Source organism: Plectrocnemia conspersa, unplaced genomic scaffold (genome assembly GCF_051122295.1).
Source record: "Plectrocnemia conspersa isolate PC_06_02 unplaced genomic scaffold, ASM5112229v1 ptg000010l, whole genome shotgun sequence".
NCBI classification, from domain to species: Eukaryota; Metazoa; Arthropoda; class Insecta; order Trichoptera; family Polycentropodidae; genus Plectrocnemia; species Plectrocnemia conspersa.
The window spans coordinates 16647933-16673137 of record NW_028277174.1 but is presented as its reverse complement, the minus strand read 5'-3'; the positions used below and the strand labels follow the sequence as shown (position 1 = coordinate 16673137).

Sequence of the window (25205 nt, the reverse complement as noted above, 5' to 3'; positions counted from 1 at the left end):
ATCGTTCATATACAAGATAAAGTGGAACGGCTCGAGCAAACTTCCCTGAGGAACGCCAGCTGGAATTTTACGTGGGATAGTATGTGAATAATATGTGTTTGAGTTCATGTTTGAATATAAGCTGATATAATATTTGTATGAAATGCATAGGTCATCTTGACGCGTTGGGAAGACCTGTCAAGTTATGGTGGTCAGATTTATAATAAATAAGTATAATAATCAAACGTTAATTATGGAAAAGCTTGCGCGCGCGGCTTCAGCAGCCCTGTCCGGAACTCACGGAAGGGTTGCTGGCGACTCTGTATCGTTCGCAGTAAAGAAGCACAGCTTCGCGGAACCAGCGTCCGAGCAAGTGTGCATTTGCTCTTCCTCGCGAGCAAGCAAAAGCACCGGCGCGATGGTGGGGGTAACCGGCACCGGCAAACGCTCAGAACACTCGCTCGCGTACCTTCGCACGTAGCGCACGCACGCATGTGAGCTCGCCCTTAGCGCACGCGACCGCGACTTTTGTATATACGACAAACGCCCGTTTTCCCCGTGTGTTTTGCCGAACAGTGCCAAATCGACTTTTGATTGATGTGCACAAGTTTAGTGTTGAGAAAAAAAGCTAAAAAGACAGAGAAAACTTTTCAGTGTGGCCACCGTCTGGACGCCGGATATAATGTCATAAAATTGACAATCGACAACCTGAGATTACAGTGAGCATATTTTATTAGCCTCTATTTTTAATTATCGCCGATAAAGTTGTTTATTAGAAAGCGTAAAAGCTCATCGAATAGTTTTATGATCGTTTTACGTCTTCCTCGAAACAAACAAAAAAAATCATACCACTTATAAATTGATTTATTACCAACACTTGCGTTTGAAAGCCATGCGATTCGAATACATGTTTTATATCTTATTTATCCATGAAAAATGCGCGAAAATTTGATAACGAACTTTCGCCCAACGAGGTCAACGACTCGTGCGCTTTTCCGATCCCTGGCGCTACAGGGTGCCAAAAATACTTGACCAATGTATTATGTTTTTTACGCACACGTGGACTCCTGGGGAAAAAAGTTTTCGAACATAATATATTCGGCGCGTTGACATCGTGACACAATAAGTAAGTGGTTGATATTTGTTTTAGTGGAGTCTGTCACGGGACAAAGCTTTTACTTCCTCGGTTATTTATTATATCCGCCCCGTCGCCCGCCGCTTTTTGTCATATTAGGAAAAATAATAAGCCACTCTGTGGATGTTATTGCACTGTGGAAGACCAGTGGCCGGTGCCAAACTTTAATATTTACTAACTTTTTCGTACAATAAAAAGAAAATCTACGAGCTTTTTATGAAATAGTGACGCATAAAACTCGAACGAGACGTTGCCATCCCTTCTTCGACGAACAATATATAAAAAATATACAGAATGGCCAAATAAACGTATGGTCAGAAAAAAATATAGATATCTGTAAGGTCTGGAAATCCCGTAAATACCACGTGTACAACTATGGTTTTATTAAATAAAAAACTAGTATTTATGTAATACTTTAAATAATGCTCTGTTTTAATTAGTTTTTTTCTAATATACTACGTTATTTTTATCAAGTTACATAATTAAAAAAATGGCACTTAATAAAATTAAATATTTAAATACATATCTTACGATATATTTAGCTATAAAATCAATTAAAACAGAAATACCACAATTTATACAAAAAACAAATTTTATTTTGCAGTGACTTTTTATAACGACATATTTTTTTTTAAGATTTATTATTAAATTAATTATAATAATATATACAAACACATGTATTTTAAATGTAATTTAAATTATATTTAGCTTAAAGTTAAAAATATTTAACGTAATAGTGAAATATTAATCTTACTGATTTTCTGAAAAAATCAGAAATTTATTAAATAAAAAAATGTACAGTATAATTAATTTGATCAAATGATACCTATACAGAAAATAGATGATCTATTTCAAGAAATATTTTTTGATAAATGTTTCCAATATATTATTATATTAATTAAATTAAATTGTACCGCATTAGTTTTATGAAAGCAGCCTACTACTTTGTATAAATACAGCAATATAATTTATCTAATTATAATTTGCATATAATTTACACTATATGTAAATTATAATTATATTAATAAATAATTTAATAATTGGACACTTTAATACATAATTTATTTACACAATGTGAGCGCTTAGATTAAAGCTATTTAAATTATGTAAACGACTAAGTGAAATTTAAATGTAATATAATAAAATGATGTAACGTATAATTATCTCAAAAAAAAAATGTGGGCGTGGAGATGATTGAAAACATTTTTTACTAAACATTAACACACTATGCAGATAAACATTAACACTAAATATTTTAATTGTGTTTAAATAATAAAAAAAATATTATTACTAAGAAAATATTAAATAATTAAGTAATACAAAAATAGCTGCTATATTAAAGTCGAACGTATCGATTGATATGCTCACATAGTTCAATATTATTTCATTGCATTTAAAGTGATCAATTGTTAAAACACAATAAGAAACTCGGGGTTAATTCAAACTGTTTGAGAAGTGTTTGCCAATTTGAATAACGCGTATAATAACAACAATGTTTGGGTTGATTTTAATTGAAGCCGATATTAATGGCGAAAATATGGTAATACGCAATGCCATTTGTAACGGCGCGATTATATGCAACTTCAGCACATTCGCCGATTTATCACTATTACATTCAAGTTGACAATAGCAAGGGTATAAATTACAATATCGACTTTCATAAAGTCGTGTACTTGCACCGCCGGAAAAACTGCATCGTGATCAATAAGCGAATTCTATTAGTGGATGTAATTTATTATGCTCCCTTCGGCCGCTTTTATCATAAGCTGGTATTTTAATTTATCATGTTGGGTCATTTCTTTGGGTTATGTTAATATGCAAATTATATTATTGCATATGATATAATCATATTTTAAAGAAAAATGTGTATTTACTATCACGGCGATTAGACGAGTTTGACTACATTTCTGAAAGGACGTTTCTTATTTGGCAAATATCCAGTAAAGTGTACGAAAGATCGGAGATAGACTGAAAGGCTATTATTTTAAATGATTATATTTTATTAAAGAATAATTAACTTGATCTTTTATTTATTTTGGTAATTATTGATTTAATTTAACAAAATATTATAACTTTATTTATTTTATATGTGCGAGTATGTCGATCCAAAATGCTTTTTGATTTAACCTACTATAACCTTACATATGAAATACTTTTCCATAGATTTTTAGAAATTTAGTTTATTTTTCAGTGTTGCGTAGATCATAAGTCTACATTTAGCAAAAAGTGTTTCACATATTTAAAGAGTTTTAGTGATACTAGGTTTAAAATGCTGATTTACCACAGCATGCACCATCTCACACCGCGGCATGAGTGGTGAATTTAATTTAATTATCTTTTGAATGATTTCTTTAAAATAAAAAATTCTAGAATAAAATAATAAATCTAAAGCTTTTATTAATTATTAGTATATCATTTAAAAAATATTTTTTGTATTTGTAAATTGCATATTTTTGCAACATAATATTATTTCCAATATTACAAGTAAATGTCTCGTAAACATTTCCGAAGAATTCCGCGTCGCAACACCGTCCATTTAAGAAATGAAAAAAAAGTTTTCCGACGTCGTTTTTCCCCTTTTTCAACCTGACCCAATTTTCCGATCGACGACCGAGCAATTGTAATAAATTTACGATAACTTAGACCGAATAAGGTGGTTAAGGTCGACGTGGCTGGTTGACCTTGGCGATTCCTTTTTGCCATTTATTTTCATGGCATTTTCGGGAAACGTATAAGAACGATGCAATAATTTGTTCAGGAAATCGATCTCAATCGATAATCGACCATTGTTGGGATCACCCATGGTGTGACCATTAAACACTTTTGACATGTCACGGCGCCAATGTTGATACCACATCGATTAATTATTTATTCGTGCACACGACTAATCGTTTGTGTATCACGATCGTCTGCCTCATATCCGTCTCCATCCTTCGTGGGAAACGATTAGAGTCTCGATGATCTAATTTGAATCGATGGTGACACCATTTACCCACCCATGTTGAACACAATGATGGCGTGTAATGAGAAGAAGATTTCCGATAAGCGATCTATGGAAAATGTGTATTTGTGTCATAAATGATGTAACGCGACGGCTCAAAACCTAACCAACATAATATTGTCTAATAAAATTAATTTATAATCATATAAATGATTTTATTAGAGACTTTATGTTCAATATTAAAATATTTATTTTCTCTATATGACATTGACAAACTCCGCAGTATTAATTGTCTAGTTAAAATGAACTTAGCAATAATGTTTATTATACAGAAATGTAGTCAAAAGCCATTAAATGTTCTTGTTTTTTATATCATAAAATTAGTAGTTTTATGATATAAAAAACAAGCAAAATATAATTTTATAAGCGAGTTTAAATGCGCTAAATTTATCATAAAAATATTATATATTATTATATTATACGATTCACTAAATTAAGAATTTTTAGTTTAGTGGCATACGGGTAAGTTTAATACATAATTATACTTCAATCAAATACATGTATAGTTAATTTTCAATGAATACATCGAAAAATAAATATTTATTTCTATGATCCAGAATCTATATATAATATTTTCAAAGAAATTTTGGATCAGAACCCTTAAGTTAAAATTTATTGCATGTATACAATATTATTTATATTATACAAAACTTATTATGCGTTTTAATATTTTATTCATAAAATTTTTGTACGGATTTTCAACCAACATCTAAATAAAACTTAAAGTTAATAAATGCTTAATACCGTTATAATTGGAAGCCTACGAAATAGTAAGTTATATAATAGATAATATTTTTTACATGAAAATTATTACCTTTACACATTTACTACTATATATAGAGTTGGTAAAATAACAATCTTTATTTTTGTAATGATTGTAAAAAAAATTGTCATTGAACATAACAAAGCAATTTAAATATTTTTGGCGTAAAAAAATTCGACTAATTATTTTTACCAAAAATAAAATGTGTGGTCTGTGTCTCTCTGCCACTATTTGAAACAAGCTATCTAGTTCAAGAAACATTGTTGAAATGTTAAATTATTAATTATACACAATTTTTTTTCCATAAATTACTTTTCCATAAAAATTGTCAAGGGTCGAATATAGAATTTCATATTTTTTTCTACAGTGTAGCCCATATTACCAACGGGTCTATTATTACTTTACTTTTTAAATAAAAGATAATAACATAATATTCCCAATGTGAACAAAAAATTAACGCACTCTTCAAAAGAAGCATATTAATAGGATACTTTTCATTATGCAGTTATAAACTTATATAAGTCTAATATTTCTTAAAATTACAAATTAACAGGCAGTAGCAAATATACTGAAATGTAGTTGCTCTTTTTCACAATCTACTCTCAATCATGTGATGAAATAGTAAATAAAACCACATATTTTTTGCTATTACATGGTTTTGTTCAGATAGTGTTTCAAAGTAAATTATGTTCCTGTTGTAATTTTTAGATAGGCACAATTTCAGTTTAATTTTAAATACTGACATTATTTTTAACATACAATTAAACTAATTAATCTCTTAGAAGTATACGTTTTGTTCATTTAAATAAGCAGAACATATATAAAAAAATGAAATGTTAAATCGGCCATTTTTAAATTTAAATGCAGGTTTTCGTTTTAAGTGCATGTTCATCACTTTACTGCAGTTCAATGTTTCCGTCACTAGTTTACAGATGATTCAGAAACTTGAAATTAATAGTGATAAAATTCTTTTAATTTTTATTAAATTTGTTTTTTAATTGAATAAGTTTATTATATTGTCCATTTTTAACGTCGCTTTATTGATGGAGAATGCAGTGATATTTGATGAAATGGAAATTATCAATTTTTTTTGCATCATCGGCAACTAGTTTCGGTGATCTTATTTTATCAGTTACTATATCAAATATGTGATTGTCAAGAACAATCTTACTAATGTATTGAAAAAAAATATTTTCATGAAACGTTTTTTTGTTATATATTTTGCGTTTTTGTATCATAAGAAATAATGTAAAAACAATGCTAAAAATCAATGAAAAACTTTAAAGTCTCTAAAGCGAATGTTGTTAGCTGTATGCGCTGCGGACCACAATTTTTCAAAGAGATATAACTCGGTAAAATGTGAAAAATAGCTGAACCCAATGTATTATTATAATATTTATCGGAATATTATTTTAAAAACGTTGCTATTCTCGTATTAGATTGCAGTACATCTTTCCAGTCTATAACGTCTTGGGGCTTAAAAATTCAAATTATGGCAAGCTATTTTACACAACTAACAATACCAACAAAGAGATGGGTTTGTTTATTTTTATACAAATGCCTTTCAAAGCATCGTAAATTATAACTTAGGAAAGAGCACCGCATATTTTGAAAAATATTGATGTTTGTTATCGCAAGACGTGACAATATGCGAGATCATTTAGGGTGCAATAAAGTTTCCAAACTGCCCAACTTCAAACAACAACAACAGAAAACATTCCATAAGTTTTCAAGGTTTTCCTTTAAGTCGTAATAATTTATTGCATCTTTGAGGCGAAATTATTATGACATTATACTGACGTCACTGCTCGTGTGTGTAACTTGCTGTCAATCAAACCAGATCTAAATTTTCCTATACACAGCTAGATCATTTGAATGAATCATCTAGGCTACCGTAGGTGTTTATCGTTATGTTCGAAGTAAACGTGTAAACGCTGCGAACGAGGGTGTGTTAAATTTCCATAATTTTCTCGCTTTAACGCGATCACAGCGACAATTATAATGGCACAAATGTCCGTCATTACGAAGGGCGTAATGATTCGCTCATCGGCGGAAGAACGACACATGCCATTATTCAAATGAAGTGCATTATGACTTGGATGTCGTTGGATGAATGTGGGAGAATACTACGTGCACCTGAATACCTGAAAATAAATACATTTAGCAAACAAAATATGTGATAACTTCTAATTCATTTTAACCTATGAAGTTATTAGATTTTCATTTAAAATTACCATTTAAAATTTACATTAGTGGTTCTAAAGCTCTGGTAAGCGAGACAAAAAAGCTAAAATTCGAAAAATTTGGAATTGAGACGTAGCAAAAACTATTTGTCTATCAATGTGTGTGAAAAAACATTCATATTAATTCCAATAAAAACAATGTAGACGCATTTTCATGTATTTATATTTATAACAACTATTAGAGTCACAGTTTTAATTATAAATACAAAACCGCTATTATTTTATTTTTACTATGCAAAAAAGATTTTTAAATTTCTTTGTTATTATTTTTGCCATTAAGAATAATTACTTGCTTTCCGTTTATGTTGTCGTAAATGTGTGCAACGATTTAAATTTTGAGTTTTTTTCTCTCCGATAGGTTGTAAAATCTTTTTATATTTTCATATTATTAAATCGTATTTTTCAAATTCTTTCATTGATAATGAAATCTTAAATAGTATTTTTTCAAACCGTTCCAAACTGTTGAAATTTTAAAAAATGTTTTAATAAATCTTTCTCATTATTCAAATGTATTTTTTATTTTAGTGCTGCAAAATTTTTCCAATCAAAAAAACAATTAGCGTTCTCAACACAGAATCCCTAGCTTACATATCAATAAAATATGTGAAGCAGTTGCAAAAGCCATCCTAAGAGCTGTATAAGAATTTGGTAATCATTAACTAATGATTTAGAGTTTATTAGGCTTACTTTTATAAGCTAAAAATTTAGTTCACGTTGATTCACTGATAACAAAACCGCAATTACACGGGCTATGTGTGTCATTACAAATATATTTTGTACAGTTTTATTCTAAATAAATTATGGTACTTTCTAAAATATTTAAGAATATAATATTTCAATTGTAAGTATTAAAAACAAACCAATCTTTTAGCATGCTGTTGAAATTCTTATCGATATCGCAAAACTGGGTTTTACCATTCAAAAGTTCATACAAAAGCGATGTTACGAAAAAACCCATTAAACTGTATTTAATACCAATACAATAAAATTGTTATTACACGTATAACGTAACAATTTAAAGTTCATTATGTTGTTTTCAAGACCATTTGCTTTGAGAGAACACTAATATTATAAAAAATATCAAAAATTAAAAACATTTTAATATTTTTAATTACAAAAAGTGTCACATAGATATATATTTTTACATGTTCATAAGTTTTGACACGGATTGACTAATAAGGCATATTTTTATAGAATTTTGTATGCAAAATCTTATTTTTTTCGATTCAAAAATGAATTATCTATACAATCTTAAATTTATATTTATATGAATTCAATATGTATTTATGTGAGATAAAAAAATCTTGATTAAATGGTTCTATTGATTTTTTACGGAATTATTATTTGATCTATTGTATAATTAATATCTCACGAGATAATAGCATTTAACATTTCGTTTGATCTTTTAATTACAAAGTGCTTAATTTTCTTCTTTGATGTCTAATATTTTTTTTATTTACTTACATACAATAAATTTAGACATTTTATGTTATATTAAAAAAAAATATGCATATTATATTGATAAATTCATATGTAGAAAATTTTTACTAGATTCACTGTATTACTACATGAATTTGTTATTAAATCCTAATTAAATAATTTACGCGATATTAAATGAATATATCTTTTAAAACTTTATCCACGTCCTAAAAAATCTTTAAGAATATATGTCAAAAATATATTCAACTCTAATATAATAATAATTATTGCTTATAAAGCTGTAAAAATTCATGTGTATAAAATATGCACTTGATATAAAATTAAATACAAAAAATGTATAAGATCCTGTATTTAAAAATATACTATCGCAGCTTGTACCATTATCTCTAAAACTACTTGACCAATACCTTCAGTTTTTTGCATCCAAAGTTGAAAAAACCCATATTGCCATGCTAATTGAAGTTTTTTCAAATAAAGTCTGACTTTTTAAGCCGTACTTGAAAACTCGAACGTTTTGTTCGTGGGCTGCATTTTATTTTTGGGTTTTGACTTTAATTGTTCAGGCGCCAGCTCTCTGCCTCAGTAGACAAACACATGTTGGCCATAAAAATGCAGGTATGTGACAAACAAAGACGTAACCCAACTTTGCTTTGAAAAAAAACAATTTAGCGAAAGTAATAAACTCATAAAAGTACATTTTGCTAACTTTAAAAGGCTCTGCGTAAAAAATATTTTAACATAAACATAACATTTATGAAAGAAAATATATATTTCGCATAGGCGATATTCAGAGTATCCGATAAGCAACGGTCGATTTTCATATCACGGCCGATATTCTCATCATAAAGTTTAATAGAGGTTTTACTTGCGGAAAACACAATTGTCTGCCGTCTCCGGGAACTTCATGGTGGATGAAACCGATTTATGACTTGTTTTTGACTCAAAACTTTATGTGATTATGTACCGTTGGAGTCCGAACGTAGAATTTATAAGCGCATTTTGTCCTTGACTGACCAAATTTCCATAATGTATAATGGATTTTTATGCTTTACTATATATTTATTTATTTATTTTAGCGAAAAATATACAATTGACGATTTTGCTAAGCCATATATATTGTATTATATTTTAATTAATAACGACAAACAACTTATTTAATTAATAATATAGCACATTAGTATATTATACAGATAATTAAAAAACACGACACCCCTCATATTCACTAGCTAAATAATTTTATCGCTGTCCTGTATCACACATGCTCTAGTGTAAGATTATTTTTATAGAAAACGTATAGGCGCTTACCAATAATTGTATAACACTAAAAACTATATAGTTATTTATAAAGCAGCTTCACTAAATAAAAACCACACCTACTGCTTGTTTTGTTTTACTATTGATGGTGCAATTTTTATTATTAATTAAGCTGCGGACAATCAAATCCATCACTTATTTAGTTATCCAATTAATATTTTTTTAATATATCCATAACTAATTAAATAGTTTTCTTGAAAAATATAGTGATGTCTAGAATCGATGTCAAATTTAATAACTTTTTGAGTAACAAGCAAACAAATATTAATTATACATCATTAAAAATTTTTTTTTTAGTATCATTTTATAAATACGACATATGTATGAAATCTAATACAAAAATCATAAAATAATATTAGAAAATGGATTTTATTTGAACTTTATTGTTTAGTATGTGTGTATGTCTGATAATTTAATTAATTTTATTGAACGCTTATTTTAACAAAATCAATAACCAGACATGTAAGAAACAAAAATGAATAAACTAAGGAATAATCACGTAATCAAATACTTAACTCTTAGTTGTTATTTAATTGTGTTTTTGTTGTATTTAAGTTTTTGAGAGGCGATTACTTTTAAGGTAATATTTAATTGAATAATTTAAAAAAATCATAGCTTTTAAAATACTGTTTTATATTACAGATATTGGTTACTTTGATATCTAAATATATAGTAATGAAACTATAAAAAAATGACTTTCAAATAAATAGCTAAAAAATTTAAATAATGTAGATATACAAATACCAAATATCAAATATATTATGTTAACTTGATGATTTTTTTATGGTGAATTTATTTTTGTATTGTGCAGATTTGGTTTTAATTCTAAATACGATTATTTCTAATATTATCTACAGAATCTAACGAACATTTTATGATAATTTTATCAGTGTATCAATGTGATGAGTACTTTAACTTTACATTGATTGATTGTGTACTTTGGGAAAACACGTGCTGTGGATTAGGCAGTGGCGGGTAGAAGTTTTCTGATAAGTTGACTAAAATAGGAGATAAGACGGCGCCAACGGGGGTGTATTTTCGGTCAGTAAACAATTGTTTTATAACGGTGTGCCGAGTGCACATATGGTGTGCACATTTTTATTGCCGGCTGTGTGACCCTTTTCGGGTGAGAGTCGACCATTTTCGAATTGTTCCGCGAAAACAGGACGACTTGCTCAATGGACGTTTGGCGCCACTGACAGACTTCCGTGAAAAACAAATAACGTCACTTCCTAAATAACATGTGTATGAAATTTAACAGACGCACTAGTGATAAAAAGATTCTCTGAAATATTATCATTTTCAACGAAAAACTGGACTCTCCAAAAGTCTCTCAGGCGAATGACCGAACGTGTGAAAAACAAATAACTCCATTTCCTAATATGAGTTATCATTTTATTTTTGTACGCCGGATGCTGTCGCGTTTAGACGCTAATGCTAGATCATTATTGACATTCAGCATAATCCTACACTTGCTCCGAATCCGCTACATATCTTACCGGAACTTCCTCCTACCTGTCCCAATACATCCGCGACCGGATTGCGCAAATCGTGTCCAATTATTATATAATCAAAAACATGTTTACATTTGAACCACTGAATCCGATTACGATTATTAGATAATGTCACAAATACATTAAGATTAGTTTAGTTTAATTATTGCATACAATGATGAATTAATTATTTTCAAAATTTGTATTAAATAACATAATTTTTGTATTGTTAGTGATTTATATTGTGTCTGGGAGATCAGTATTAGTGACCTATGTAATTATACTTTCAATTGATCATCCTAAATTTATTGATACTAAATTGATACTAAATTTTCTTAATTTCAATGAAAAATGAACTATAGAAAAATAAGTATATTCTCCGTGAAAAATATGTATGATATAATTTATTAAGTATTATTTTCATAAAAAGTACATTATTATGTATATACACCTGTATATTAATATTGTATAATATCTACGAACAACAAAAATAAAAATCATTTTCTAAGTAACTAAAGCCTAAAATTAAATATTTATAATTTCATCTCTCTTGTGTTTCTTGTAACAATTTAATTACAAAATTGCAATGTTTTTTTTCTTATGACCTATTTAAAATTTTGCTATCAATCAGATCATTCATTATAAATTATTTTAAGGTTAGCCCAGATTCTCGAGATTTAAGGTAACATATGAACTGGTTAAAAATATCATTTTATATCAGTCAAAATTATTTACGTCTAAGAGGAAAAATAAAGAATGATAGAAAACATACACATTATACATAATCTAATGGTATAATAAAACTGACGCAGACTCTTAAATAGATATGTACATACCATATTAAAAGCTACAAATCATATTCGGTAATAAAATCTGGCCTCTTTTTCTACAAACTAATAACATAAATGCCATAATGCATATGTAGATATCACAATACATATTCATTAGTAAGGAACAACTTTAATCGGATAATTTAACAAATAAATGTAAGAACTAGAAACGTAATTTTATTAAAAATTGAGCTTTTTTATTAGACTTTTTTCTGCCTTCGTTATTATTATTTTAATTGTGATTATTAATTAATTAAACCTAGTATTATTATGTGTATAATATATTTTTAAGGTCGCACAGGCTAATTTTTATAATATGCAATTCAATATCCAAAATTCAATATCCAAGCTTGCAAAGCCCACTAGCTGACAATCATAGGTACTCACAATCATCCAGAATGGTACTATGGTATCGTGGGAGTACCATTCTATTTATAGAAAACTTGCACGTGGGTGAGGAAGACGCATCTTTCTTTTTCTTGTACCAATACAAAATGGATAATCTATAATATCCCAGTTGAAATGATGCTCAGAGCTCATTTACTAAATAAAAAAAAACATTTCACATAGTATATGTATGTTTTCACAATACATTACAGACAAATCTCAACACCTCTTCTCTTATGATCACACTGTCAATATTTATACAGCACACTACATAATTAATTAAGTTTTTTTCCTGTTCATATTGCTCGATACGCCCACTTTGTTGAAAGCTACTGCTACTGTACGTATCGTAAATTATTAATGAATGGCAAACGCGTAGAACCATTAAAGCGTATTTATATGTCTTGAATTAAATATATCTTTAACGTAATACATAATAAGATTATTCAATGATTCGTCATACAAAAATGGATGTTTTAAACATTTTTTCTAGTAAAAAATAATAATTAGCATATTGTGTGTTATACGCAAACAGAACGTACAACGCCCACGATTTCCGTGTCTATGAATATTAATTGAATAGAGGTGATGACATTTTGATAATAGGTAAATCACCTCAACCTCTCTCATGTGTATGTTCCGCGTATAAATCAAACGACAACAAAAGGTTAAGGAGGATTCCGATGGAATTTATTGGATAAATTAATTTTACATATACGGCTGTAGGACGGTGTTTAATTACGGTCTTATTCGTAAATAAACGGGAGAGTCGAGGAAAAGAGATTGGAAGTGAAAGCGTTTCAGAAATCGCCAATGCACTAATTTAAGTTTTAGCATAATGACACGTAGGCAGCGGAAAATCGCGTACAGGCTGTGCGAAAAAATAAGCGTGGGATGGAAAATGACTTAAGTATCGCCGATTCATATTTAAATATAACTATGATCGAATGAATTGTTTTTAAAATATTTTTTCTACATTTTTTACCCCAAAAAGTGAAAATATGTCCAATTAATATATTAAATATAAGATACCTTTACGCGTTAAATATGATAAATAAAATATATTACGTACCATATATACTTTAGAGCTTTAGTACCCTGCTTCCAGTTATATCCTTAACAGCATTAACGATGTTTTTTATTGAAATATTTTCATTTATAAGAAAATATTTTAGATGACGGTAAGACATAATATTAAACATGTAACAAACATTTTTTTAACGTTAATGAATGTCTTAGACACTTACTTATTGTCATTGTGAAGTTAGGCGAATTGGAAATTGGTGTCGCTTAAAGTGAGAAGCCTTCTTAAGCCTTAAAATATGCCAGTTAGGATTATTGCCTCAATCATATATCATACATGTGTTCACAATGAAGCTGCATTCCATTACACAGTTTTAGTAATTCCAAAATCATAGGGCTACCAACCATGAGGATTAGTTTACGATCCACTTCCACCTACATGTTTTATCTGTTTATTTTATATTTTAAATTGATTGACGTTTTAAAAACATTCATACTAGTAGTTATTTATTTATCAACACTATTTTTAAGATTTAGTAATATTAAAAGTTATAACAATAAAAATTACGTGCGTTTGCAAAGTAAGCTATTTAAACAGAACTTAAAACGTTTTATTTTTACTAGTTTTTAATTTGCATATATAAAATACGAACTATAAATCTGATTTTCCTTTTTTTTAATATTTAAAAAAAATGTTTAAGGTACATTGAAGATTTATTTTGGTAGAAGTTCAATGAAAAACAGCACTTTTTTTAATGGTTATAAATATTTGTAAATTTTTTATCAAAATATTTTTTTGCTAAGCTCTCAAGCATTATTTTTAGAATAAATATAAGTAGCTTGTTGTTTAAATGAATTAAATGTAAGAATATTGAAAACATAAATACATACACATATAAATTTAATTGAAAAATAAATATATTTAATAAGTACAATATAACTATATATTTAAAAAAAAAGATTTTAAATGCCATTTGTATAAAAATATAAATGATAAGGATGTAGTACTTTTATTTATAAAATTAGAACCACATTTTATCTAACTGATTTTTTAATAATGTAACCTATTTGGACAATACGCAATTTTATTATTATATATTTATTTTTTATCCTTTCTCCCAGCAACCCGGTACTTGGGTTTGTAATGTAATGTTTAATTTAGTTAAATTATAGTCTTATCACTATTTAAAAAAATTATAGGTTAGTTTGCAGTACTTTTGTTAGTGGTCATGATATTGCTTAATAAATCTATTTGTTGATTTTAGCATATTCAAACCCTAAATCTACGTTAAGTTATAACATTATTTTATCAGATTATTTGCCAGTATGTTAAGGTGAGTTTTTAATTTATTTAAATATTATTCACTTATATTTTTAATTGTTTATTTTACACTGACACAGTTACAGTTAGGCACAAAACAAGGAGCACCGGTTAGCAACCTAAGGAATTTATTCTAGAATCTTTCAAGAATATTGATATTAGATAAAAAGCACACCACCACTAATATGAGCTCCATAAGACTAAGCTGGTTTTATGATAGAGTTTAATATTATTATTTTGTTTTTCAATGATAAGCCTGAATTTGGTCCCGTAAGCAAAATTAAAGTCACATACGCTTCCTTTGTTCCAAATATAAGTGTTATAGGTCAGTCAAAGATACTTGGCGAAGCTCCCTTGTACATTTCCCGTTAAGAGTTACCCGAAACAAGTATCTTTTTCAAGCGTAATTGTAACATGGATTGATTTAGTTTCATTAGTTCTGATAGCCAAGCTTGGACTTTTAAGAGATGATCTTAGTCTTTTCAATGCTATTTTTGCTTGTAATTACATGATATTTTTTCTTATTACTTTCTATGTTCTAATATATTTCCGCTGTATACATAAATATAAATACATATGTATGTATATGAATGAATAGATTTTTTGTATTGAAATAAAAATTCTTGTTTTTTGAGTCGGAAAAAATATTTCGACCGTTTGAGGGTCAAATCGATGATTTACGATTAGTTAGCGTCCCTTGTAATGAAGGTGTAAAAGGTTGAGTTTTTATTGGTGTTAAAAATTTACAATGCGCCCCCGGATTATTGTGTCCGTTTGTAACATTTAATAAAACGGATTAGCTTCAAGTGTGTGCGCATATATGAAAAGGAATCGTTTTTTGTAGCTATAGAATCGGCCTTAGTCAGAGAAGAGCTTCCCCGAATCGGCTTCGAGAATGGCAGAAATCAAAAATCTCCTTTTTTTAGGGTCGCTCGATCCTTCGGATGGTGGCGTATCAAAAGAACGGAATGTTAAGTCGCTCGTACACAAAAGACACGACAATAAAATGTGTGAATACGAGAGGTGTGACTGTAGACACATACTCACACACATCGGTGATATTTAAGCGCCGCCATAAATTCCTGGCGTCGGTAGACGTGATTTTCATAATGGGATAAGAGATTAGAGCCCGCCGTAACCGGATTCGTAAAATTTGGAGGCAAACACAAACGGCGCGATACTTTTGTTTGGTGTTCTTGTGTGTGGCATCAAAATAACTCTCGAGGTGCATGCCATTGACAATGGTGGTTCTCCGGGCCTTGGTCCTATTATTCCAGGGCACGCCCGTTTCCGGCGGATTCTTTTCTGGTCCACGGATCGAGGATTCTGGCACTACAATGGCCGGTCTTGGTGGAATAGCGCCACCATAATAGACCATTCGTCATAGGACTACGTGGATACAATTTCAGGCGCCAGACATTCTTCACATTCATGCGCGGTGTATCAATTTAAAACGGACAATTATTATTGTAGTGGAGGGTAATCTGTAGTCTCAGGTTTCGAATGCGCTGCTGCGTTTGTGTCACTTTATCAATTCGGCAGTTTATATAAAAAACAGATATCTACCATGTTGTAAATTATTTATTTATTTATATATTAGTATAAGAAACATATTTTTAGATTAATCAGATTTACCACAAAATATATTTTTATTAGCAACAGCAACTTTATACTTCACAAGGTTATAGTTTAAAATCTTATTAGATTATAACTGGTTTAGAACAATATACTCTTATTAGTATCAAATATACTGTATTTTTAAAATTACTTCGTTGCAATGAAAACGAATAGCTCCGTGATGTTTATATTGTATTTGCTATAAGTGACTACTAGAACAATCTATCAAGTTTTAAAAAATCCAAATTTTTACCTTTTATATATACTTTTTAGTTATTATGTTTTATATGATATTTATTTATCTATTTATAAACACAAGCTCATAATTATTTTTAAACATTTAATGCGTAACTTGTCGCAAATGCTACCATACCAACAATATATATACATATACAATATATAAAATAAATGTCCAATTAGAAAGATCTTCAACTTTTTAAATTAAATATTATATCAACAGATACTTCACTGATTGATATCGGCAAGTAAATTATTCATGTGTGCTTGGTTTTACTGAGTTAAGACTAAAGCAGTGAGCGAAATCACAACGCATGAACGTGTTCCGAGGCATAAAACTTTGTGTAACAATGTTTATTTAGTAGTACTATTGAGATACCTTCATTGAATATTATTATAAAAAAATTAATTTATAGCCGAAGTAAAAATATTTTAGTATTAACAATAGCAAGGAATATTTCATGGTACTGGAATTGAATATAACCGAACCATTTATGAATATGTTAAGGACCTATGTATCAAATTCTAAGGACTATTATACCTCTTAGCATGTTTAATGCCTTTTTATAAATATTGACCACGTGAAAGTAAAATTCATAGTATCATTAAATAAATTGATAAGAAATAACCCGAGTCGTAGAAAAGTCTCGCTACAGAACCAATAATCATTCTAACGAATTTAAATATTTTTAAATAGGCACCACATAATAAAAATATATTGAATACACATTAGTAGGTCCATATTTTTCAGTCTAAGGTATGTTAAGTACTTATTTTAATAATGCAATTTATAAACAGTAAATTGTTGAAAAATGGAATTATAAACAGTAATTTTTCGAGAAGAACGGAATAAGAATAAATATAAAATAAAAATAAATTTAATTTTTTTTAATTTTTGAGATAATTTTTTAAATTGTTTCTAAATAATAAAAATATTTTTAAACAAAATTACATTTTTTTTATTGCCAGTATATTTTAAAGTAAAATCTTAGACTTATTTATTATTTTGAGCAACGCTATTTTTTATTACTTGAAAATGGTAATTTATGTTACTTTCAAAAAATAGTGGTATGAATTGTTTGTCTTTAATTAAAAAAATTTAAAACATTATGAAAAATCAGTGACAACCCTATCTTCAATTTAAATTTCGGTTTTATTGTATATACATGCTATGGAAATTTAATACTAATTTTTACATGTACGATTCTGCATTTCGAGCGATAGACAGACTCACGATTTTATAATCATCTTTATTATCAACCTCACGTCAATCTTCAACTGTTTCTGTTTTAATTAATAGCAAACTTTAATATATCTTTGTTGATCTATCACGTCTTACATAATTGCCACATTTATATCATCTAAACAGCATAGTGAAATTTTTGATGAATCGTGGGAGTCAAAGGTGTCAACGTATATTAGCCAAACACATCGACCAATTATCGACATAAAAAATGCGAATAAATTTGCATACAATATTATCCAAATCAAACGAGAAAAATTGTGAAAAATGGCACACAGCCAGTCTGACCTCGTCAAATTCTAATGCGATCTTATCTCTGTGTCGACGAGTTAACTCGTTCGCTCTGATGGTTTTGCACGACTGGATCCGTGTGACCATGAGACTCCGTGCATCGATCGTCGGAAAAAGGGCTCAAGAGCAAGTCGGTTTACGGAAGGACAAGCAATCATCCACATGTGATAGTTGTTAACAGATCCTTTCATATAAGACCGAGAGAACAACATATCGGTTCATGACATCGCGGACAAAGACCGTCATTGCGCCAATTCCAGAACGAAATCCCAACAATGGCATTCGATGAAATCGCACGGTCCGAAGAATGCACCACGGTGTGTCTACATTTGTTTTTATGTACGGCAAAAGTTTATAATAGAATAAGATAATCTTTTTATGTGAGTAATTTTCCGCGTCGTCGAAAAGTGTCGCGTCTGGAATGGTGCGAATGCCGATCGAACCGCGTGGGAAAAAATTTGGTTAGATTATAAATATATCAATAAAGTATTCCAAAAGAATTACATTTTTGTCATTTTTCAATAAATTCTAATTAGGCAAATTTTTATTTTCTACGTTAATAAGACAAAATTAAGGATGCTGGATAGGAGAAATTATGAATATATTTATAACATCACAGCAGAGGTACCCCATTATCTTCTTATTTCATACTCTTTTTATTCACCAAATATGCTTTTGCTCGGACTTTTATGTAATGAATAATTACCCTAGATAACTATTATTATAATATTAAGTTCTGTTTCTGTATAAATAATAATTCTTATTTTTACTTCCCGATTTTCTTTACAATTCCCAAGAAATTCTGATAGATAAATGCATATGTAATGTAGTATGTGATTATAACAATACATATTATTGATGAACAGAGAGCTGGATGATCGTTAAAGATATAAACATTAATAGAATGATGACTTTTTATAATGGACGCGAATGGGTCTACTTCGAATGATTACAGAGCGTCGAGCTACGATAGAGATTTGGGCTCTTGTATTTCAATCAAAATCATTGAAAACATTGACAACAAAAGTTGTTGCTACATTAATTTTTTCATATTTGAAACACGATAAAGATAAAACACTTCTTGGATTATTTGAGTTTTAAGTTTACCGACAGGAAAAAAATTTGGCCAAATTCTGTGGAAAGCCCCCATACATTTTTGCAATCTGTCGATTCCCACGCAAAACGGCTTCTTCATATCTGATTAATAGTGTAGTTTTTAGATTACTAAAGCAAAGATAAGGCTGATACGAGTAGTTGAGAAAATCGTACACAATTTTTTGTCATTCAAATACCTAATTAAAATCTTTTTACCCTTATTTTCAAGCATCTGGCATGGATTATGCAGCGGTATCAAACAATACAGTGATTATAAAACATTTAAAAACAGTTGTACAATTTTTTAACCAACAAATGCTTTATGAAAATTCTCGAAAAATATGCTGATTTCTTGAAAAGTGAGGATTCTTGATTTGATTTTTTTCTCAAAATATAATTGATGAAAAATAAATAAAAAGCCATTACGCTGATCATACCTGATTTTATTCTATGCTAGTTCTATGTTCTGATGAAAAACATTATTTTTTTTATCATAAATAACAGTTAAAAACTAGTAGATAATATAAAAATAATATAGAACTGGTTGATCATTATTATCGTTACTTTTTTTCATTTCTAGTGCAAAATAGGAAGCCACTACTATGATATAATTTTTCTAGTAAAATGATTACGTAAATTCTATTGTTGCATGTATACCTTTCGCGTTGGATAGATTTAAAATGCAAGTAAGCAACTTATTTATTAATAAGCAGCAACAATATTTATTTTGTAAGCTCTAGTAAATTTTTGGTAGTCCTGCTATTAATTTATTTTAATTTTATTTGACTAATAGTTGTTAATAACTTGGCGTTATTACTAACTCATTGGAAGAAGTGTTGAAACGGTGTAGTAATTTATCTATAACTATCTTGGGAGTCCTCAGATTATATACTATTTATATAAATCCTATATATAATGATTGTTTAATGAAATTTTTCTCCAAAATATATTTCGTTATATATTTTATTTATAGTATGTATAAATAAACAAGCAAAAGCTGCTTTTATTGTGTTTTAATAAAAAAATTATATTATATTTACTTCGGCGTAGTTATATTCATTTCTACTACTTAGTGTTTCAATATAAATTTGCACTGTATTGAGGGCTTCTAAAATATGGTATTGTTCTTGGTATAGGAAGCAAATGTACAAGCTTTTGTACATTTCTTTCCCATACAAAGATTAAAGCTTTGCTTGCTTATTTTTTAATTTTAAGATTTATACGCTTTTTGAAATTTTCGAAATATAATTCGCTCTCTCTGATAAAGGTAGATTTAATTCAATGTTATATCAAATTTTGACGTATCAATGCAACAGTCTTAATTATTCTCCGCGTTTCTGTAATTCATCTCAACTTTCAATATCAGATTGTACTATTTACGCTAGTAATATTAATTATATCTCGATGTCGTATTACGTAAATACACGAATTACATCAAAGTGAATTTCGTCATTTAAGTATAGCCTAGGTCTTTTTTCATTATATGTAATTCCTTCAATAGTATTTGTTACAGTGCATGTTTTAGAATTTGTGAAAATAAGAAATAAAAGCATTCAGGTAGTACGTGGGTAATCATAGCAATGTATAAATCGGAATCCTAATATATACTCTACTGTGCATGCAATATATATTAATTTTTTTTATATATTGTAAGGATAAATTATGTTTTATATCACAAACTACCGAAGAAACTATAATTAAAATACTATTTAACCAATTCCTTGAAACTATTCGCATAAACGTCCTCAAAAGTATGCCGCCGATAAATATCTTACGGCGCGCAAAACTTATCTTTCGCTCACGAAATATTAATCATATCCGTGCGTAATCGGGCAAATTTCGAAAGTTACCGATCGCCGAGATAAACAAGCCAATTTCTCGCCCGCCAACTCTCATACCACCTTACACAACTTATAGTACATATTTTTTTGGCTCGCTCAATAAAGTGATATGAAGAGAATCAAAGTGTCATCAGGACGGCCGTGAAGTGTGCGAAATGGCGAAGCACAACACACTCCAGTCAGTGTGTGACAGACGTCCGGTCTCGAAACTCTCTCGCAGCTGCCTACGGTCCAAGTCCAATATTTACCTTGTGGCGTGGCTCTCTCTCTCAAGACACGTGGGCACACTCCCACCGGCCATTCATGCCCTCCTCCCACTACCTACTAACTCGATACTACCTCCTCCGCCTCCCTGGCCGATGCCTCGCCATTCATCCGAGAACAGGTTGGCTCAGTGACCACGTAACCCTCGACGGACCGTCTTGAACATCAATCATATATCTCTCGAGAAGGCGATCTTTTATGCGATGAATTATTATGAGGTTTTGTGGCGGATGAATGGGCATGTTCTTGGAATTCAATTATGCTTTTGTAAATGTATCAAAAGTGTGAGATCAAATGTAAGAATGTGCTATCCTGATTATTAGATCAGAAAATAGTAATCACTACTCATTAATTTACATTCACACAAGAAACATTTTATTATATTATACATATGTATGTGTTTTTTTTATAATAAATGATCATAGTTATTTAATAGAAAATTTTATATACCAAATAGGCATCATCTAGCTCAATTCAAATTAGTCATCAGGATATCCATTAATGAGATTAGAAAAGGCTCGGAAATTTTATCTTTGATGAACTATTATAATGATATAATAATATCTAATTCTGATCTCCCAGAATATAGAAATTATAAAAGAACCTGGGATTTTTAATTATTATTGATAAACTCACAGCACTGAGCTATGGCAATGGTTTTTTAAATATATTAAAAAAATATAAGCAAACATGTGCATCAGTTTCTACAAATTTTGGCTATTTTTGACAAAAATATTTGTATGCTCATGTATGTATAAAAAATGTACACAAATGTGGTTCATATATTACATATTTTCATTATCAAAAAATAGCCAAAAGACATGATGTGATTTTATGTTCATTAGTAAGTATGATAAATAATACATATTACGTCAATTTCATTTTTTTTTCTTGTTCTTAAGAGGAGTTGTAGATATGTAAATAATCCTAGATATTTTCCCTACCGCGTAGTGTTTAGTATTAAAATATAACGTTGCTTTTAAATCTCTTCCTATTTTGATTATATTTAAAATTGTTATTTAGACATTGTCATATGTAGAAAAAAAAACACATTTTGTTCGGAAAATACCAAAAATATTTTTAAGATGAATAATAATTACTGTTTATAATGTAATATGAAGCATAGTACATATTTAAATTGTTTAAAATAAATATTTGTGCTCTAAAAAGGTATTTAATGTAGTAAACCACAACAAAAAAATGCTTTTGAAAATTATCTTGCCTAAATTTGATGAATATTGTTATTAATTATAGTATAATTATTTTTCCACGTATGTAGATATCTAATAACAAAAATATATGTAAAAAACAAGGAAAATTATTATTACATTTGTGATCAATATTGGGTGCTAACCGTAATATAAATACTAATAAATTACATTATATTAATTTGTCGTGATTAAGCTTTACTATATTTCTTTTAATACAAATATAAAATAATCGAAACATATTTATATTTAATAACAATAAGAAGTATAGTTATAACATTATAACTAAATAGTTTTTTATTTAAACTAAATAACGGGTTAGTGTTTTCTTTGTATATATTTTTAACCATATAAAGTTATAATGGAATATTAATTCGTTGCAAATAAACTTTACTACATTCCTTTTGCTACAAAATAACTAAATATTTACGAACAGTTTGAATTTTATGAATATGCGTAATAATAATATTGTTATTATTCACATTATAGACTTAATTATTTTACCATGTGTAGATATTTATGAAGAAAAACATATATAAATTCATAATTAGTAATAATATTATTTCACTTGCGATATTGGGTGCTACCCACAGAGCCGTGTATTGTATAATTTTTTTAATTAACTATGTAAAGTTATATAAAATATTATTAAACATTTATATTTCTCGTAAAAATATTATATCAAATGTTATCCTATCGAAATAATCTATTATTTAACGCTATTGTAAAATATATCATTTAAGCGAGAGATACATGTTTTAATTTTAAGTTATTTATAAATATTAAATCACATCACTATTAAAATAAAATTTGCAAATCGAACCCGTCAAGCTGTATACACAAGAAAGAAACAACTGCTTACATAATTTATATATTTATAAGAATGACCTTATGTGCATTAATATGCATGGTTATCCTCCATTGCACCTGCATTTCGTAACATCTTTTTTTTTAAACTTATTCATATTATACATACAGATCGATTTTTTACACCTCACTTTTTTCTGTCACAATAAATTGGATTACTTAACACTGACGCAATGGTTAAATTTGTCTCGGCAAAATAAAAGAAACGTTGTCAAGCTAACGATTAATTAGCCTCTTGCGATAGATAGTACGCAGCTTGTGATTTGCATGCGATTCTGCATGCAACAGATCGGGACCATTTACGGAACAACGAAGTACTTAAATACAAAGCTTGAATGAACGGAAATATAACCCTTTGGTTGCTGGTGATTTTTGTGAAATATATATCTAATAAATTTAAATAAATCCTAACAAGATACTAATGCAATTAAAAGTAAAACATAAAAGTAGTTAAATTAATTATCAGTCCTGGATTTTAATCCATGGTTATATATTTATTTCATGTTCAACCCACATGACCACTTGGCTCTGTAATTTATCTCTATGTGGAAAATTGCCTTATGGGCGGTGTTATGCAATTCTGATATCAATAAGAAGAAAATAAAGTATTTTTGCAAACCTTTACTAGCAATCATGCATAATATAAGATGATCACAAACGCTTCGCCGATGCAGAAACCAATTAGGGTCGACTCGATACGTTTATATAGAATAAAATAAAAAAGGCGTGAAACTACATTGATACAAATAGTCGGCATTTTATATCGAACGAATAGTGTTTTATAGTGTCTCATAAAAAGGTATACACTTTTATCTGTGATCATGATCAAATTTGAAACGAAAACCTCTCAAGACATTTTATAGTGATATAACATAGCACTAATATTTGTATTACAATATTTAAGTATTACATAATGTTAGAATGATTCACATATAGGTCGCTAACCTCTTGATTAAAATACGCCAAAAAATAAAAAAAGAATAAAAATGCGTGGTGCTACATCGGTACAAATCGCCCGAGATTTTTATCGGACGAATAACGTTTTACAAAAAAATCTACATCCGAAATGGTCCCGATAAGTTTTTTTCTGTAAACTCAGTTCAAGCATTTATAGGTAAATCACCTCGAATTATAATAAGAGACACCCACAACTCCGGGCTCATTTAGTATGATCACTACCCACTAGATGAGAAGCACTATAATATGCGTAAAAAATAACTCGTTTTACACATAAATTCTTTAATTTATTTTTGAGCCGCTTAAATATAGTTTTTTCGCCGTTGTTGTTGTATTAAAATATTCTAATTTAACGACTCTAATTTTGCGCCATTTTACGCCATACGCCTTGAACGATATTGGTAGCGATAGCGGAACGCCTCTTCATCATAGATTCTAACCACAGGGGGCTTTCGCCTTAAACTATTTGCAAATTGCGTTTAAGTTTAGTGTAAAGCTGCTGCAAATTAACCGAACCATTTTGCGGTATCATAAATAATTTATATTTAAATGTAATGACTTTTGAAATGAACGATGACGGTCGCAACAGTCTTAATGAGCTTGTTAGTCATTTGGCAATACAATATATTTTAATACAATCGAACTAAATTGTTACT

General features: G+C 29.0%; 1 protein-coding gene across 1 annotated transcript in view; it reads left to right on the top strand.

Annotated features, from left to right (window-relative positions):
- The first annotated feature begins 432 nt into the window (after positions 1 to 432).
- Positions 433 to 25205, top strand: part of LOC148230758 (uncharacterized) — a 30346-nt gene continuing 5573 nt past the window's right edge. The window contains exon 1 of the mRNA XM_088194679.1: positions 433 to 698. The gene's annotated coding sequence lies outside the window, so the exon portion shown is untranslated. The remainder of the gene's footprint in view (positions 699 to 25205) is intronic.